At 37.2% G+C, this 18,727-nt stretch overlaps 1 protein-coding gene across 2 annotated transcripts in view; it reads right to left on the bottom strand.

Moving 5' to 3' along the window:
• Positions 1 to 18,727, bottom strand: part of ADAM10 (ADAM metallopeptidase domain 10) — a 138,422-nt gene that overhangs the window by 107,391 nt on the left and 12,304 nt on the right. Inside the window, exon 2 of one of the 2 annotated variants that reach the window (XM_081510074.1) lies at positions 17,721 to 17,806. The exons of the other annotated variant lie outside the window; for it this stretch is intronic. The gene's annotated coding sequence lies outside the window, so the exon portion shown is untranslated. The remainder of the gene's footprint in view (positions 1 to 17,720; positions 17,807 to 18,727) is intronic. 2 annotated transcript variants of the gene reach the window in all.

Raw genomic sequence — 18,727 nt, 5'->3', positions numbered from 1 at the left:
CTACTTCTCATTTCCAGGGTTCTTCATTCCTTGGTATGAATCCATATTTTCATCTGGTATCATTTTTCTTCTACCTGGATAACTCCCTCTAATATTTCTTCTGCTGGTGAAGAGTTTTTCCAGATATTGGATGTCTCAAAGTCTTTATTTCGTCTTTATTTTTGAAAGATATTTTTACTGGGCATAGAATTTCAGGCTGACAGGTTTGTATTTTTTTAATGTATTTTTTGAATGTTGCTCCACTATCTTTTCACCTGTACTCCTTCTGACAAGAAATCTGTCATCCTTACCATTGCCCCTCTGTAGGTAATGTTTTTTCCCTCCCTAGTACTTTTAAGATGTTCCTCTTTAACATTGGTTTTGAGCAATTTAATTATGATGTGCTCTGGTTTCTTCATATTTACTAAGCTTTAGTTTCAGCAAACTTCTTGGATCTGTGGGTTTGTAATTTTTCAACTACTATTTCTTCAAAATTTTTTTCTCTCTCCCCAGCACCACCTACCCAAAGAATCAAATTATTAGTATATTAAGGTCACCAAATTCTTTCCAGAGCCCACTGATGGGTCTTCTCATATTTATCAAAAATTCTTCTCTGTTTCATTTTGAACAGCTTCTAGTGCTGTCTTTCAGTTCAATAATATTCTCTATAATGTCTAATCTGTTAATGCCATCCGATATGCTTTCCATCTAAAACATTGTTAGTTTTCATCTGTACAAGTTAGATTTGCATCTGTTTTATATCTTTTATGTCTCTACTTAACTTTTTAAATGTATGAAATACAGTTATAATAACTCTCTTTATGTTCTTGTCTGCTAATTTTAATGCCCACGACAGTTATGGGCTGGTTCCAATTGATTGCTTATTCTTTTCGTTAGAGAATATGTTTTCCCGCTTCATTGCATGTCTCATAATCTTGCACTGAATGGATGGTAGATGCTGTGAATTTCACCTTGTGGTGGCTGGAACATTTTTTTGTATTCTTATAAATATTCTTAGGCTTTGTTATAGGACAAATTAAAAGGTATTTGGAAACAGTTTGATCCTTTCAGATCTTCCCTTTATGATTTGTTGCATGAGTCTGCAGCAGTGTTCAGTGTAGGGCTAATTTCCCCCTACTACTGGGGCAAAACATATTTGAGTACTCTATCCAATGCTCCACAAATTATGAGTTTTTCCAGTTTGGCCGGTATGAACAAGCACTATTTCCGGCACTATGTGAACATGAGGCACTGTTTCTTTCCCCGGCCTCAGGTAGTTTCCCCACATATGTACACTGATCAAAAGTACTCTACCAAACACTCCAGGGGAACCCTCTGCAGATCTCAAGGATTCTCTCCCTATGCACACCCTTCAGTGTGATATTCTGTCTGCAAACTAGCTGCTTTGGTCCAATTCCATCTCTACAACTCTGAGTTTGCTGGTCTCCACCTAGGTTCCCTCTTATAGATGGAAATTCATTTCAAGCAGAAAGCTGGAACAATCAAAGTTCTCACTTCATTTGTTTCCCCTCTCTTGGGGATCATGTCACTCACCACCTGGTGACCAGTGTCTTAAAAACCATTGTTTCATGTATATTATCATATGTGAAACAGAACACCATTCCATGTTCGATGCATGAGACAAGGGCTCAGGGCCGGGGCAATGGGATGACCCAGAGGGATGGGATGGGGAGGGAGGGGGGTGGGGGGTCCAGGAAGGGGAACACATGTAAACCCATGGCTGATTCATGTCAATGTATGGCAAAAACTATTACAATATTGTAAAGTAATTAGCCCCCAACTAAAATAAATAAATTTATTAAAAAAAAAAAAAAAAAAAGAACTCAGAGGAAACCAATGGAACATACCAGAGAGTGTGTCAGACTAAAAGTGCAGAGCCTGGTGACCGCATAGCTTGGGAAATATGACATGTGTGTGAGATGTGGATACATCCCTCTCCTCATCTCTCAAGAAACTTCCTGTAACAGCACTTTAGTAAAACTGAAAATTTAAATTTAACCATGGTAAAAGATTGAAAGATTTCCTTCTAGAATCAGGAACAAGGCAAAATGTCTATTCTCACCACCTTGTTCAGCAGCACATCAGCAGCTGTAACAGCTGCAGTAAGGCTGAAAGAAGAAATAAAAAGCATGCAGATTGGAAAGGAAGAAATAAAACTATCCCTATTTGTAGATGACTTGATTGTATAGATGGAGAATCTCAAGGAATCTACAAAAAACTCCTAGAACTAACAAATGAGTTTAGCAATTTGCAAAATATAAGAGTAACACAAAGAAATCAAGCACATTGCTATGTATTAATAATAAACATAAAGAAACGAAAAAAAAAATAATAAAATAAAATAAAAACCATTGTTTCTCACCTAACACATTGCATAAAGCCTAAATGTTTCATCATTAAATTTTCTGCTTATACCATCAGCTGCCAGTCACTACATGGTTAAAGATACAAGCTCTTAAATCATCTGGGTTTAAGTTCTGGAGACGGCATAATAAGGTAAGTATCCTTAATACTACTGAACTGTACCCTAGAAATGCTTAAGATCATAAATTTTATGGTACATAATATTTTGTTAGGATAAAAAAATTATCTGGGTTTGAATCCCATTACTTTCATTTATTAGCTTGTTTTCCTGATCAAATGGAAAACTCAGCTTCATTTTCCCATCCTTAAAATAGAGAGAAGTAGAATACCTTTCTTTTAAGGCTGTTACAATGAGTAAATGATTTAAGCCATGTGTGGCAATTAGCAAAGTGCCTACCATACAGTAAAGGCTCAATAAATTATTCACAGTTATCACCATCTCTTCCCTCTCCTCCCCTTCCATTTCCTCCTCCTTTCACATTTGTCTTTGAGACCTATTTACACAAATTGAGGTCACAGATTCAGGAATAAAGATATAACTAGGTTTGAATTCTGACATTTCCTCACCATGACTACATAATCTGGCAACTATTTAACTTTTTTAAACCTCAGGGGGTGTTTTTGTTTTGTTTTAATCTGTAAAATAAAGACAACAGTGAATAACTTAAATGCAAGTAAACTGCTTGGCAGAAAAGGTAGCATGAAAAAACCACTCAGGTTAAACTACTGAGTCACTTCACCATACTTTAGAATGCACTGTTCTCAAGAGAGGTGACAGAAATGTAGTCCAAAACTAGAATTCAAAGCTACCTTACAACTAGCAAAGAAAATATAATGAAGCCAAGGTATAAGAGAAAATAAGCCTCCTGGTATGGAACTTTTAAAAATCAGGACTAAATAACAGAATCATACATTGTACCAATATATGTTCCACATTCCTTAAAAATATCTTTACATTTATACATGGATCTTTAAAAACACCCCACACAAGAGAAAACATCAAGAAAAAAATCAAGAATGGGGAAGTTGTACTAAGAGAACTTTAGGGTAGTTTCTTCCATTTTAAAAATCAAAGTAGGGGAACATCCCTGGTGTACAGTAGATAAGAATCTGCCTGCCAGTGCAGGGGACAGAGGTTCAATCTCTGGTCCAGGATGATTCCACATGCCACCGAGTAACTAAGCCCATATGCCACAACCACAAGAAAAGCCACTGCAACGAGAAGCCTGTGTACCACAACTAAGAGTAGCACCTGCTCACCACAACCAGAGAAAAGCCCATGTACAGCAAGAAGACCCAGTGCAACCAAAAATAAATAAATTATATTTTTCAAAAAATCAAAGTAGGATTACTAAGTTATATTTCTTTAAGTGAACTGAATAGTCACAGTACAATCTTAGCTTTGCAAAGTTACTTCTTTCACTCCTTTCTCAGCACCAAAAAGTTGACTTTTGCAGATAAAGTATTTTGCCACTTTTAATAACTTAAAACAGTAACTGTGGCTGTTCTGGGGAGGCATGTGTCATAAAGGCTCAATTATTTGCATGGACAGAACACTTCAGGGAGACATTAAAGAAAGCCATCTTTTCTCTCTCCCACACACAAAGGAATTTTATAAAGCAACATAATGTTTACTTGCACTTGAAAAGGACCTGAGTAATGATTTTCAGAATCTTTATAACTGAGATAAAACATGATTTCACAGCATTTAATTGGGGAAGTTAAAAATGCTACCCAGGTACATACAATTAACAAGTCCAGTTCATTATCAGACCTATGTTCCTTTGTTAACTATGCCTAACTATCAGTATTTATGATATGATCATGGTAATACTTTAAAAATTATTGAACACAATGTATTACTTTAAAAATTATTGAACACAATGTATTAAATGAGGGAATTCCCTGGCAGTCCAGGGGTTAGGACTCCGAAGCTTTCACTGCCAGGGCCTGTGTTCAATCTCTGGTTGGGGAACTAATAGTATTTAGGCATAGTTAACAAAGGAATGTATTAAATGAAACTGTATTATCTTATTTTTCCTTCTGATACTTAATGAAATAATGGGGAAACCATGAGGAAAAAAAAATTATATATATATATATAAAAAGCAGCCCTCCCACACTAAGAAAAAATCCTCAAGAACTAAAACCAAATAAGAAAAGGATATAATCAAGTGTGTGTTAGAGCCAACTGATACAGGCTCAATTCTTTTCGCAACTCTGTGTTCAATGACATGTTGGTGGCTCAAAATCAGCCATGGGTGGAGTACTTAAACTACTGAAATTAGAAATGCTACAAATCAGAGGGTTTGCTGGTTTTTTTCTTATTATCAAGAGAGTCAGTGAACTAATACAACACAGGGTATATAACCTAATGGTATAATCTTTCAAACAAGCAGCCAAGGAAGTCAACAGAATACTCTAATGAGAAAGTGGAAAAGCACAGCACACTGAACTCCTAATGCTAACCCCAGCTGCAAAATTCACTTTTTAAAAAAATTCTCTCTTCTGTTTTACCTATTTTTCTGCAAATCAGAATTGTATGTACCTGGGTAGCATTTTTAACTTTCCCAATTAACTGCTGTGAAATTATGTTTTATCTCGATTATAAAGATTCTGAAAAATTTCAAGAGAACAGGACCCTGGAATTCTCAGAAAGATTGTGTGTGATCATGAGTCCTGATTTGCAGAAAAGTAGGTAAAACAGAAAATAACGAGCCCCTCACACTATGACTTAAAGGAAAAAAATACACTGATCTCAGAGACAAACAAAAAAGAACTTACCCACACTGTATCATAGAAAAAACAACAGAACAAAGAAGAGTCTCACAACCACAAACATGGCAAAATGTAGCAGAGCAAAAACAATGAAAAAAAAAACAAACCAACAAAAACAGAAAAAGCAAAAGAGAAAAAACCCAATTGAGAAGGGAACAAAAACATCTGGAACAAATCAGAATCAACTAGACTTACATGATATTAAAGAATTCTTGTTAATTTTCTTCAGTACAAAAACACTGTGGTTATATAGTAGGAAAATAATCTGAATTTGGGGAGATGTATTTTGAAGTACTTAGGAGTAAAATGACATGCATAATTTTCACTGAAGTGATTCCCAATGAGACAAAAAAGAAAAAGGACACAAACTGTTATCAGTTTCCACTTCTGACTATAATGAAGTAAGAAGAACTAAATCTAACCTACCACCATAAACATTCAGAAAACTTGACGAAATACATGGGAGGATAAACAAATGAGGTAAGAGCTACAATTGGCCCAACTTAACTACCTAGAAGCAGTTTAAGGTCAGTATGCAGAGTACAGGAACCAAATCCTGCTGACAGAGAGGCCAGGCATTTAGAATTTTCAGGCTGGAGTGCCAAAGAGGAAGCTAACAGAAAGGGAGCTCAGAGATCTAAAGAAGGGTTCCCCTTACATGTTTGGAAAATTTGTATCTGATCATGTAAGAATCAACTATCCCAGACTGGAAAAATAAACTACAAAAAAAGTAAGCAGAACAACCTTAAAAGTTTATATACTTAGGGCTGGGAAGTGTTCATATTCCCATCATCCAGAGAACAAAGACCTGTAATATACGGAGCACTGGATAGAGCCCTTAGGAAAACATTATCTTATTTAGCCATAGACTAAAGGCTGTTTGGGATCCACCCTAACAAAGCTTAAAGGCCTTCTTCCAAAGAGCTCAACTGATTCCAAGTAGTTTAACTGTACAACAAAATTTGACCACATTTAAAGGCAAGACATAAAAGCAAAAATAAACAAATGGGACCTAATTAAAATTAAAAGCTTTTGCACAACAAAGGAAACTATAAGCAAGGTGAAAAGACAGCCTTCAGAATGGGAGAAAATAATAGCAAATGAAGCTACAGACAAACAATTAATCTCAAAAATATACAAGCAACTTCTGCAGCTGAATTCCAGGAAAATAAACGACCCAATCAAAAAATGGGCCAAAGAACTAAACAGACATTTCTCCAAAGAAGACATACAGATGGCTAACAAACACATGAAAAGATGCTCAACATCACTCATTATTAGAGAAATGCAAATCAAACCACAATGAGGTATCATTTCACACCAGTCAGAATGGCTGCTATCCAAAAGTCTACAAGCAATAAATGCTGGAGAGGGTGTGGAGAAAAGGGAACCCTCTTACACTGTTGGTGGGAATGCAAACTAGTACAGCCACTATGGAGAACAGTGTGGAGATTCCTTAAAAAACTGGGAATAGAACTGCCATATGACCCAGCAATCCCCCTGCTGGGCATATACACCGAGGAAACCAGAATTGAAAGAGACGCGTGTACCCCAATGTTCATCGCAGCACTGTTTACAATAGCCAGGACATGGAAGCAACCTAGATGTCCATCAGCAGACGAATGGATAAGGAAGCTGTGGTACATACACACAATGGAATATTACTCAGCCATTAAAAAAAATACATTTGAATCGGTTCTACTGAGATGGATGAAACTGGAGCCCATTATACAGAGTGAAGTAAGCCAGAAAGAAAAACAACAATACAGTATACTAATGCATATATATGGAATCTGAAAGATGGTAACGATAACCCTATATGCGAGACAGAATAAGAGACACAGATGCATAGAACAATTTTATGGACTCTGAGGGAGAAGGTGAGGGTGGGACGTTCTGGGAGAATAGCATTGAAACATGTATATTATCATATGTGAAACAGAACACCATTCCATGTTCGATGCATGAGACAAGGGCTCAGGGCCGGGGCAATGGGATGACCCAGAGGGATGGGATGGGGAGGGAGGTGGGTGGGGGGTCCAGGAAGGGGAACACATGTAAACCCATGGCTGATTTATGTCAATGTATGGCAAAAACTATTACAATATTGTAAAGTAATTAGCCCCCAACTAAAATAAATAAATTTATTAAAAAAAAAAAAAAAGAAAACAAACAAACAAAAAAAAAAGAAAGGCAAGACAAAATCAAACACAAAAAAAGTAAAAATCAAAAATGAACTGCATCCAGTCAATAACTACCATACATGTAAAGACTCAAGAAAACATCTTTTTCTCATACTATTGGATGAAGAAGTCAGACATTAGCAACAGAAACTATAAAAATGACATAATTAACATACAAAGAAATTGAAACAGTTATCATGGGCTAATAGTTGAAATCTAAGGACAAAAAAACCCTTAAAATCAGCTGGTGGGTTAGGACAAAAGGAACTAGAGAAAAAGACACATTACATATAGAAGAATGAATGTACACATGATAGCATAACTACATAACTCAGAAGATAACTCACCAACATGTTTGAAATACTACCAAAAAAAAATTCTCAACCTAAGATTCCATACCCAGTGAAACATATCTCATAAATGAAGATGAAGAGGGAAAAAGGTGAAATGAACCCTTTTTCAGACATCAAAGCTGACAATTTATTTCAAGTAGACCTGCATTACAAGATATGTCAAAGGAAGTTTTGAGGCAGAAGGAATATACCAGCTGGAAACCTGTGTTGACACAAAGAAGAGAGCCAAAAACAATAACTATATGAGAAAATAAAAAAGATTTCTTTTCTCATTCTTTAATCTCTTTCAAAGTTAAATGATTGTATTTAAAAAACACACCATGTACTATGGCAGTTATGACACCCATAGAATTAAAATGTATGATAATACAGCACAATGGAGGAGAGGAAAAATGAAAGGACACTGTAAATGAAGTGGTATTTTATCCAAAGGTACACACTGACAAGTTATAGGTGTATACTGTACACCCTAGGAACAACCTCTAAAAATACAAAACTGAGCAGGTACATTACATAAGCCAATAACAGAGTTCAGATTAAATCATTTTTTAAAGCAAATTAATCCCAAAAAAACATAGAAAAAGAAGGGTTAAAAAAGGGGCTATGAACAAATGGAACAGAAAACAAACAGTAAGATGGTAGTTTTAAACTCAATCATATCAATAATTGCATTAAAAGTTAATGATTTAAACATAATTAAAAGATAGAAAGTCACTTTCTTATTTTTCAAGAAAGGTAAAGATGAGTTAAACTAAAAAAAATGGGAAAATTATACAATCCAAACCGTAATCCAAGAAAGCTGGAGTGGCTACAGTACTGTCAAAGTAAACTTCAAAACAAACCAAAAAAAGGAGAGAAAGAAAGGGATAAAAAAAAAATTTCAGTTCTAAATGTACATCACGTAATAGAGCTTCAAACTATATGAACAAAAAGCTGACAGAACTGAAAGACAAATTTGTAATTATACCTGGAAATCATAACACTCCTCACTGAACAAGTAGACGAAAATAAGGACTGAACACTATCAAGCAATTTGACTCAATTAACGTTTTATAAAATATTCCACCCAATCATAGAGTACGTATTTTCACAGGCACATGGTGTATTTACCAAAACAGACCTCGATTTTAGGCCATGAAGTGTATTTCCATAAATTTTTAAAGACTGAAATCATAGATCATGTTTTCTGACTCTGTTAGTGAAATTAAAATGGAGGAAGTCTTGTTCAGGCTTCAGAAGCAAGAGAACAGGCCTCTGACTTGCCTTTAATCTGCCTGGACGGTGCCAGATACCATCCCAGTCTGCAAGCACAGCAAGTCAGGTAGCACTTTAGACAAGAAAAAGAGTAGGTCTTGGAATTCTTGAGCCCCTGGAGGTCTGGACAACCCCCTTGGGTCTAAAGAAAGCCTATGACTCACAAGGTGAAGTAAACAGCATTGTAAAAAGGGTAAAGTAAAAACCAGAGAAGCATTTTTGCACACACACCGTTAATGAGAGCAGTTTGTGGCTTGGGATTATAAGGAGCTACTGAAACAGCAATTTGAAGCCTCACCTGTGGGGCGGGCATACAGCCCAGGAGGACACTTTCCCACATTGTTGTTAATGAGGGACTTCCCAGCACTATTCAAGTCTGAATGAGGATCCATTTTGGTGATGTATACAATTGCACTCATCTCACACGCTAGTAAAGTAATGCTCAAAATTCTCCAAGCCAGACTTCAGCAATACGTGAACCGTGAACTCCCAGATGTTCAAGCTGGTTTTAGAAAAGGCAGAGGAACCAGAGATCAAATTGCCAACATCCGCTGGATCATCGAAAAAGCAACCAAGTTCCAGAAAAACATCTATTTCTGCTTTATTGGCTATGCCAAAGCCTTTGACTGTGTGGATCACAATAAACTGTGGAAAATTCTGAAAGAGATGGGAATACCAGACCATCTGACCTGTCTCTCGAGAAACCTGTATGCAGGTCAGGAAGCAACAGTTAGAAATGGACATGGAACAACAGACTGGTTCCAAATAGGAAAAGGAGTACGTCAAGGCTGTATATTGTCACCCTGCTTATTTAACTTATATGCAGAGTACATCATGAGAAATGCTGCGCTGGAAGAAGCACAAGCTGGAATCAAGATTGCTGGGAGAAATATCAATAACCTCAGATATGCAGATGACACCACCGTTATGGCAGAAAGGGAAGAAGAACTAAAGAGCCTCTTGATGAAAGTGAAAGAGGAGAGTGAAAAAATTGGCTTAAAGCTCAACATCCAGAAAACTAAGATCATGGCATCTGGTTCCATCACTTCATGGGAAATAGATGGGGAAACAGTGGAAACAGTGTCAGACTTTATTCTTTTGGGCTCCAAAATCACTGCTGATGTTGACTGCAGCTATGAAATTAAAAGACGCTTACTCCTTGGAAGGAAGGTTATGACCAACCTAGATAGCATATTTAAAAGCAGAGACATTACTTTGCCAACAAAGGTCCGTCTAGTCAAGGCTATCGTTTTTCCAGTGGTCATGTATGGATGTGAGAGTTAGACGGTGAAGAAAGCTGAGCGCTGAAGAATTGATGCTTCTGAACTGTGGTGTTGGAGAAGACTCTTGAGAGTCCCTTGGACTGCAAGGAGATCCAACCAGTCCATCCTAAAGGAGATAAGTCCTGGGTGTTCACTGGAAGGATGGATGTTGAAGCTGAAACTCCAATACTTTGGCCACCTCATGTGAAGAGTTGACTCATTGGAAAAGACCCTGATGCTGGGAAAGATTGGGGACAGGAGAAGAAGGGGAAGACAGAGGATGAGATGGCTGGATGGCATCACCAACTCAATGGACATGGGTCTGGATGGACTCAGGGAGTTGGTGATGGACAGGGAGGCCTGGCGTGCTGCAGTTCATGGAGTCGCAGAGTCGGACATGACTGAGCGACTGAACTGAACTGAACTGAAATATATCCTGACTAAATAAGCTTCTTACTTAAGTTGATTAATTAAACAATGTTTATAAACTAGATGTAATGATAACTAAAACTTCCTATCAAGCACTTGCTATCTTGCCAAGTCTAGTAGTTGCTCTACAGCTTTTCATTTAATACACCCAACAGACCTACGGGATTTCCCTGGTGGCTCAGACAGTAAAGAATCTGCCTACAATGCAGAAGACCTAGGTTCGATCCCTGAATTGGGAGATCCCCTGGAGGAGGGCATGGCAACCCACTCCAGTATTCTTGCCTAGAGAATCCCCAAGGACAGAGGAGTCTGGCGGGCTACAGTCCATGGGGTTGCAAAGAGTCAGACATGACTGAGCAACTAAACACACACATACACACGGACCTACTAACCCATTTTAAAGAAAACGGAGGTCTGAGAGCTATGTAACAAATCTAAGATCAGTTTGGTTTCAGTGACTTCATAACATTCTACAATAACTGTATTACTCTCATCATAAACAAGGTAAGTTACCATCCACATTTCTGATGGGACTACAAAAAACTGAAAAGAAAAAAATTACCAAAATAACAGTACGTGGCAGGGAACTTTAAAAACCTAAACTGACATCTACCTCTAAGATGCACAAAAATGAGTAATGAAATACCAGAAAAGAATGTGTTTTTTATAGACAAAAAAAAAAATATATATATATATATACATATATATATATATGTATATATATATATGTATACCCTTGATTTCCACAGCTAGTGATTGAAATTGGCACAATTTACTCCACAGGAGCCCATGCCAATCTCCTACCCTTGCACTACTTAGCTCAGTCAGACACCACAAAATTGCCTGTTCCCACATGCAGAGTCTCAACCTACTCAACTGAGATTTGTTCTTATACTTTAGCAACCAGTCAAAAAATTCAAGTAGGGACAGAATGCAACTCTATCACTAAATCTCACTGATGTACTTAAATAATCACCCATCTCCTCAACTTTATCTGAACAGACCTGGGCTTCTGACCTACTACTCATCATATCTCATCTTCCCTTTGTTACAGATTTTCCTGATTCCCTAGTTCCAAGCTGCGTACTTGTCTACTACAATTCCTAATCAGCTACTCCATTCCTTATCCTTGTTACATGCTAGACTCTCCCAGGTTTCAGGAACCTATAAATATACATGCTCTAATACTAAAAATCATTGCTTCTAAGGACTTCCCTGGTGGTCCAGTGGCTAACACTCAGTGCTCCCAATGCAGGGAGCCCGGGTTCAATCCCTGGTCAGGGAACCAGATCCCACATGCTGCAACCAGAGATCCTGCAACGAAGATAAAAGATCCTGCTTGCTGCAACCAAGACCCAATGTAGCCAAATAAATAAATATCTTTTAAAAAATCATTGCTTCAATCTTGAGAAAGAAGAATGGAACTGGAGTAATCAACCTGCCTGACTTCAGACTATACTACAAAGCTACAGTCATCAAGACAGTATGGTACTGGCACAAAGACAGAAATACAGGTCAATGGAACAAAATAAAAAGGGCAGAGATAAATCCACACACCTATGGACACCTTATTTTTGACAAAGGAAGCAAAAATATACAATGGAAAAAAGACAATCTCTTTAACAAGTGATGCTGGGAAAACTGGTCAACCACCTGTAAAAGAATTAAACTAGAACACTTTCTAATACCATACACAAAAATAAACTCAAAATGGGATAAAGATATAAATTTAAGACCAGAAACTATAAAACTCTTAGAGGAAAACACAGGCAGAACACTCTCTGACATAAGTCACAGCAAGATCCTCTATGACCCACCTCCCAGAGTAATGGAAATAAAAATAAACAAATGGGACCTAATTAAACTTAAAAGCTTTTGCACAACAAAGGAAACTATAAGCAAGGTGAAAAGGCAGCCTTCATAATGGGAGAAAATAATAGCAAATGAAACAACTGACAAGAATTAATCTCCAAAATACACAAGCAGCTCATGCAGCTCAATACCAGAAAAATAAATGACCCAATCAAAAAGTGGGCCAAAGAACCAAACAGACATTTCTCCAAAGAAGACATACAGATGGTTAATAAACACATGAAAAGAAGCTCAACATCACTCATTATCAGAGAAATGCAAATCAAAACCACCATGAGGTACCATCTCAAGTCAGTCAGAATGGCTGCCATCAAAAAGTCTACAAACAAATACTGGAGAGGGTGTGGAGAAAAGGGAACGCTCTCACACTGTTCATGGAGATGCAAACTAGTACAGCCACTATGGAGAACAGTGTGGAGAACACTATGGAGAACAGTTAAAAAACTGGAAATAGAACTGCCATAAAAAAGTGAAAAGTGGAAGTGAAAGTCTCTCAGTTGTGTCTGATTCTTTGTGGCCCCATGGATTATACTGCTACTGCTAAGTCGCTTTAGTCATGTCTGACTCTGTGCGACCCCATAGACGGCAGCCCACCAGGCTCTGCCGTCCCTGGGATTTTCCAGGCAAGAACACTGGAATGGGCAGTCCATGGAATTCTCCAGTCAAGAATATTGGAGTGGGTAGTCTTTCCCTTCTCCAGGGGATCTTCCTAACTCAGGGATCAAACCCAGGTCTCCTACATTGCAGCCAGGTTCTTTCAGCTGAGTGACCCAATAATCCCACTGCTGGGCATACACACCAAGGAAACCAGAATTGAAAAAGACACATGTATCCCAATGTCCATTGCAGCACTGTTCACAATAGCTGGGACATGGAAGCAACCTAGATGTCCATTGGCAGATGAATGGATAAGGAAGCTGTGCTACATATACACAATGGAATATTACTCAGCTATAAAAAAGAACAGATTTGAGTTCAGTTCTGATGAGGTGGATGAAACTGGAGCCTATTATACAGAGTGAAGTAAGTCAGAAAGAGAAACACCAATACAGTATATTAATGCATACATATGGAATTTAGAAAGACATAATGATGACCCTATATGCAAGACAGAGAAAGGGACACAAGATATAAAGAACAGACTTTTGAACTCTGTGGGAGAAGGCAAGGGTGGGATGATTTGAGAGAACAGCATTGAAACATGTATATTACCATATGTAAAATAAATGACCAGTGCAAGTTCAATGCATGAAGCAGAGCACTCAAAACTCGTGCTCTGGGACAACCCAGAGGGATGAGGTGGGGAGGGAAGTGGGGAAAGGGTTCAAGATGGGGGGACACATGTAAACCTGTGGCTGATTCATGTTGATGTATGGAAAAAAACACAATATTGTAATTAGCCTCCAATTAAAATAAATTAATTAATTTAAAAGAAAAAAAAATCATTGCTTCTCTAATACCAAGTGTGAACCAAGAGAAATCATGAATCAAGAGACATCAGACACAAATAAGAATCCAAGATTCTGTGTTCCCTACCAATCAACATGTAAATACTACACAGGAAACCTGACCCAGAACCTACAGATATTTCCATAAATACAACACATTTTCTATTGTGAGCTTAATCAATTCCCATACTTCTCATACAGTATTCCATTACTTGAAATAATATTCTACTACTTGACAATAATACTGGAACCCTCCCCATTTTTATCTTCCTCAAAACTACCCAGGTATCCCCAACAGCAGCAGAACACACCATAATTACTCCAAACGTATCTTGTGAAAAACACCAACACTGCCCTGCCTCTCCAATGCCAGGTCTGTACCAGAAGCACAACCTTAAAACAACTAAGGAAAAATCTGTCATAATGTCTGAGAGATGCACACTACTGGCAAAACTTTTGCAAGCATACCTATCTGCTCAGTTCAGAAACCAGGTCTCCAGTGATGCTTCTGATCAGAGGAGCCTAATTCAGAAGACTAGTTTACATGTCTGTGTCCTAGTTGCAAATGAAAGGCTTGGAAATCTAAATTAGGGAGGTGGAATTCATAAAGCTGAAAATGTGGCGAGGTTCAAAAGGTTCTAGACAGAAATCATAACAAATACCTGGCCCCTTAGCTTCCACTCCTGCCCCACTACAGTCTATTTTTCACACAGCCGTCAGAGTAACAATGTTCAAATAAAGTTGCATCATGTCACACTTCTGCTCAAAATCTTCTACTCCTCACCCATGGTTCCCCCTCCACAGCCTTCATCTCAATTTATAACTTGAAAATAAAAAAAAAGTTCTAACCATGGCTCACAAGGTTGACAGTGATCCTTATAAGCAGCAGCATTCCCCTACTCCACTTCCATATCAGTCTTATCTCATCTTCTACCACTCTCCCCTTTCTCTGTGAGCTAGTCACATTCGTCTCCTGATCATCCCTTTGCCTGGAATATCTTCCCCCACAACCAATATCTTGGCTACCATACTTCATTCAGGTATCTACATAATTTCTTCAGAGGCTTTCTCTGATTACCCTATCTAAAAGGATAAGTCCCAATCATACTCATGCTAATATCCTGCTCTATCTTTCCTGATATTATTTCGTACTGACATATCCCTCTACCACCAGAAGTTCCATGAGAACAAGAACTCTGACCTGTTCAATGATGTACCCTCATTATCTAGATCAGAGTAAGGAAGAAAACAGGTGCTCAGTAAATGTTTGCTGTAAGAATTAATGGATCCACTCAATGTTTCACAGAAATTTCCACTTTCATTTGTCTTTATCAAAAGAGCAGCCGGTATTTTGCTGCTAAGAGAGCCATAAATCAACCAACAGAAAATGTGACCCTGAGATTCTCATCCAAGAAGTATCAGAATTTCTAACAGGTCTAGTATTTGCAAAGTGTGATCGGTTAAAAAATAAAATTATTATAAATCTATTCATTAGTTAAGTGTTTTTTTCAAATCTTCTATCAACGCTATGAGTGCATGTCAGGTATTTGTCTCTGCAATCATCCATGCAGCTTTCATCACTATTTTGCATGACTTTATAAACTGTCACACAGCATTTCTTTTGGCAACTAAGTTTATCAATAACCATAGAAGTATGTGGTCAACATATCTTATTCCATGTTTCAAAAGTTTAGCGCAGTTTAGCAAAAATTATCTTTATGGGCTTCCCTGATAGCTCAGTTGGTAAAGAATCCACCTGCAATGCAAGAGACTCCGGTTTGATTCCTGGGTCGGGAAGATCCCCTAGAGAAGGGATAGGCTACCCACTCCCGTATTCTTGGGCTTCCCTTGTGGCTCAGCTGGTAAACATGTCTTACTTCATATTTCAACAGTTTAGCAAACATTATCTTTACTTATAACTAAACACCATGAGTTAAAATCCCAACTATGCCACTTATTAGTTGAGTGATCTTGGACAAGTTACCTAACTCTGTGCCTCATTTCCCTTGCCTGTAAAATAGATGAAATAGTTAATACCTGTAGCTAATAGTGTTGTTATATGGATTCAACTATCTAATATATATAAAGAGATTTAGAATAATGTACAGTACATAATAGGTAAGAATTCAGTAAATAATGGCTAAATTAATTAATGAACATATATTATCTCATTTCACCTTCATAACAACTCTGTAGTGTAAGTATAATTTATCTTAAAATGAGACACAAAGAGGTTAAGTAAGCAACCCAAGACTACAAAACTTCCATTTTGCTCTAACATTCTGTGACTCTAAACTTACCCTAAAATGAAAAGGGTTTTTTTAGAGTTTCATCCTTAGTAACATAACAAAGTTTACAAGTTTTATTGAGTAAAATCAGATAACTATGAAGACATTCTACATTTCCCCTTTTAGGATAATTTTTGCAGTGAATGACAAGTGCTAAGTGTTTTAATAATATTTTTAAATATTAACAGAAACAGAGTAGTTGAGAAAAAGCAATTTGGTTTTTACAAAGAAAATATAACCCATTCAACATACTAATTCTTTTAATTAACTGGGCATATAAAAATAATGAGCAAAAGCAATACTATAACAAAAATGGTATTTTCATTCCATTTTAAAGTCAACTAAAGTAAAAAGATTAATTATAAGCTTTGGAACGTTTTGTTTTGTTTTTTTTCCCAGACATACTCTTAGAAACTTGGAATTCTTACGTAGTTCATTAAAAAAATGAAATTATTTAGTTCAGTAAACATTCATTTATTCACTCAACACATATATATCAGGCACTTACTATCTGCACTATATACTATAAGGGCATTGTTTTTAGATGCTGGGAATACAGAAGTGAACAAAACAAAGTTGCTGACCTTATGAAACTTTATTCTAGAGAAGAACAGCAGACAGTATAACAAGTAATAATTTCATTTTTTTGGTTTACAAATTTTTCTCATTTTAGTGAAGTATATTTGATTTACAATGTTGTGTTAATTTGTTCTGTACAGCAAAATGACTCAGTTACATATATCTTTTCATGTTATTTTCCATTATGGTTTGTCACGGGGTATCGAAGAGAGTTCCCTGTGAACAAGTAAGTAACATCAGATGGCTCTAAGACTGTTATCACAGGGTGAGCGGATAGAGAATGCCAAGTAAAGGTTTCTATTTTTATATGAGGTAATCAGAAGACTTCATAATATCTGAGCAAAGACAACAGAAAGAGAGCAAAGCATAACAATGTGAATGTACTTAAACACTACTGAACAGTTAAAAATGGTTAAGCTGGTAAATTTTATGTGTATTTCACCACCGTGTAACATTTTTTTACTTAAAAAATAAAAAGGGGACATATGTATACCTACAGCTGATTCGTGTCGACGTATGGCAGAAACCAACACAATATTGTAAAGCAATTATCCTTCAATTAAAAATAAATAACTTTTTAAAAAAAATAAAAAAGAAATAGGGTTGACACTATAGCAATCTAGGGGGAAAACTGGTCCATGTAAAAGGATTGGCAAGTGCAAAATCCCTGAGACAGGAGCAAGCTTGGCATTTTTTTTAAGAGCTCTGTGTGGTAGGAGCAGAAATAAACAATGGGGAAGCATGGGGAGGGGGGCGGGATAAGCATACATATACATGATGTAGGGCCTTAAGAGCCACTATAAGGACACTGGCTTTTACTTAAAATAGTAAGCCATTGAATGGAGTTTTTTATTTTTTATTTATCTTGCTATTTTTTGTTGGGGTACAATTCACATAACATAAAACTCACCATTTTAACCATTTTAAAGTATACAAAGTACCAATGGATGGTTTTGGCCAAAGTAGCTTCTGAACAGGATCACAATGACTGCTATGCTGAGAGAACAAGAGAACAGGAAGAAGAGTTAGCAGGTTTTACAGTAATTAAAGTGAAATGGATGTTTACTTGTATCAATCAGGGCAGTAGCAGTGGAGCTAATGAGAAGTTGTCAAAATCTGCACATATTTTAAAGGAGGAACTGACAGGATTTGCAAGCAGGGTGTAACAGAAAACAGTGAATCAAGGATAACTCAGTTTTTGGCCTGAGCAACTGAAGAACAGAGCTCCCACCTACTGAGATGGGAAATTCTACAAGAAAAAAGATTATGGGTAAGGGAATCAGAGGTCTGATATCAGACATGTTTAACTCCAGATGCCTATCAGACATCTAACTGGAGACGTAGCTGGATACTGGGGTCCAGAATTCAAGGGAGAGTCCTGGGCTAGAGACACAAATATGGGGGTCACCATCATGCTGTGTGCTGCTGTGCTTAGTCGCTCAGTCATGTCTGACTCTCTGTGACCCCGTGAACTGTAGCCCACCAAGCTCCTCTGTCCATGGGATTTTTCAGACAAGAATACTGGACTAGGCTGCCATTTTCCTCCTCCAAGGGTTACTTAACACAACCAGGAAGTACCAGCACAGAAACTACTTCTTCCATAGGTCTACTTCCATTTAAATTAATATGTGATTTGTGGCCCATAAAAGACTACTATTCTTCCTCTAATTTAAATCCTTTATTTACATGAAATAGATCTGTACAAAAGGAATCATAGCCTACAAGTCTAGGAGTAAAAAAACAAAACGACGACGAACAATGAAAAAAAATACTAATGTTCAGTTGTCCATGAAAACGGAACTAGAGGTTCTTTTATCACTCTGAAATATTACCCAACAGGGCAATGTGAATGAGAGAAGGTAAAAGGAAGGACTCAATGGATGGCAATCAACTCCTTTTCTCCCTTCTGATAAATGG

The sequence above is a fragment of the Giraffa tippelskirchi genome, chromosome 7, assembly GCF_054371585.1.
Source record: "Giraffa tippelskirchi isolate mGirTip1 chromosome 7, T2T-mGirTip1v1.2.pri, whole genome shotgun sequence".
NCBI classification, from domain to species: Eukaryota; Metazoa; Chordata; class Mammalia; order Artiodactyla; family Giraffidae; genus Giraffa; species Giraffa tippelskirchi.
This window is presented reverse-complemented; position numbering and strand designations above follow the sequence as displayed.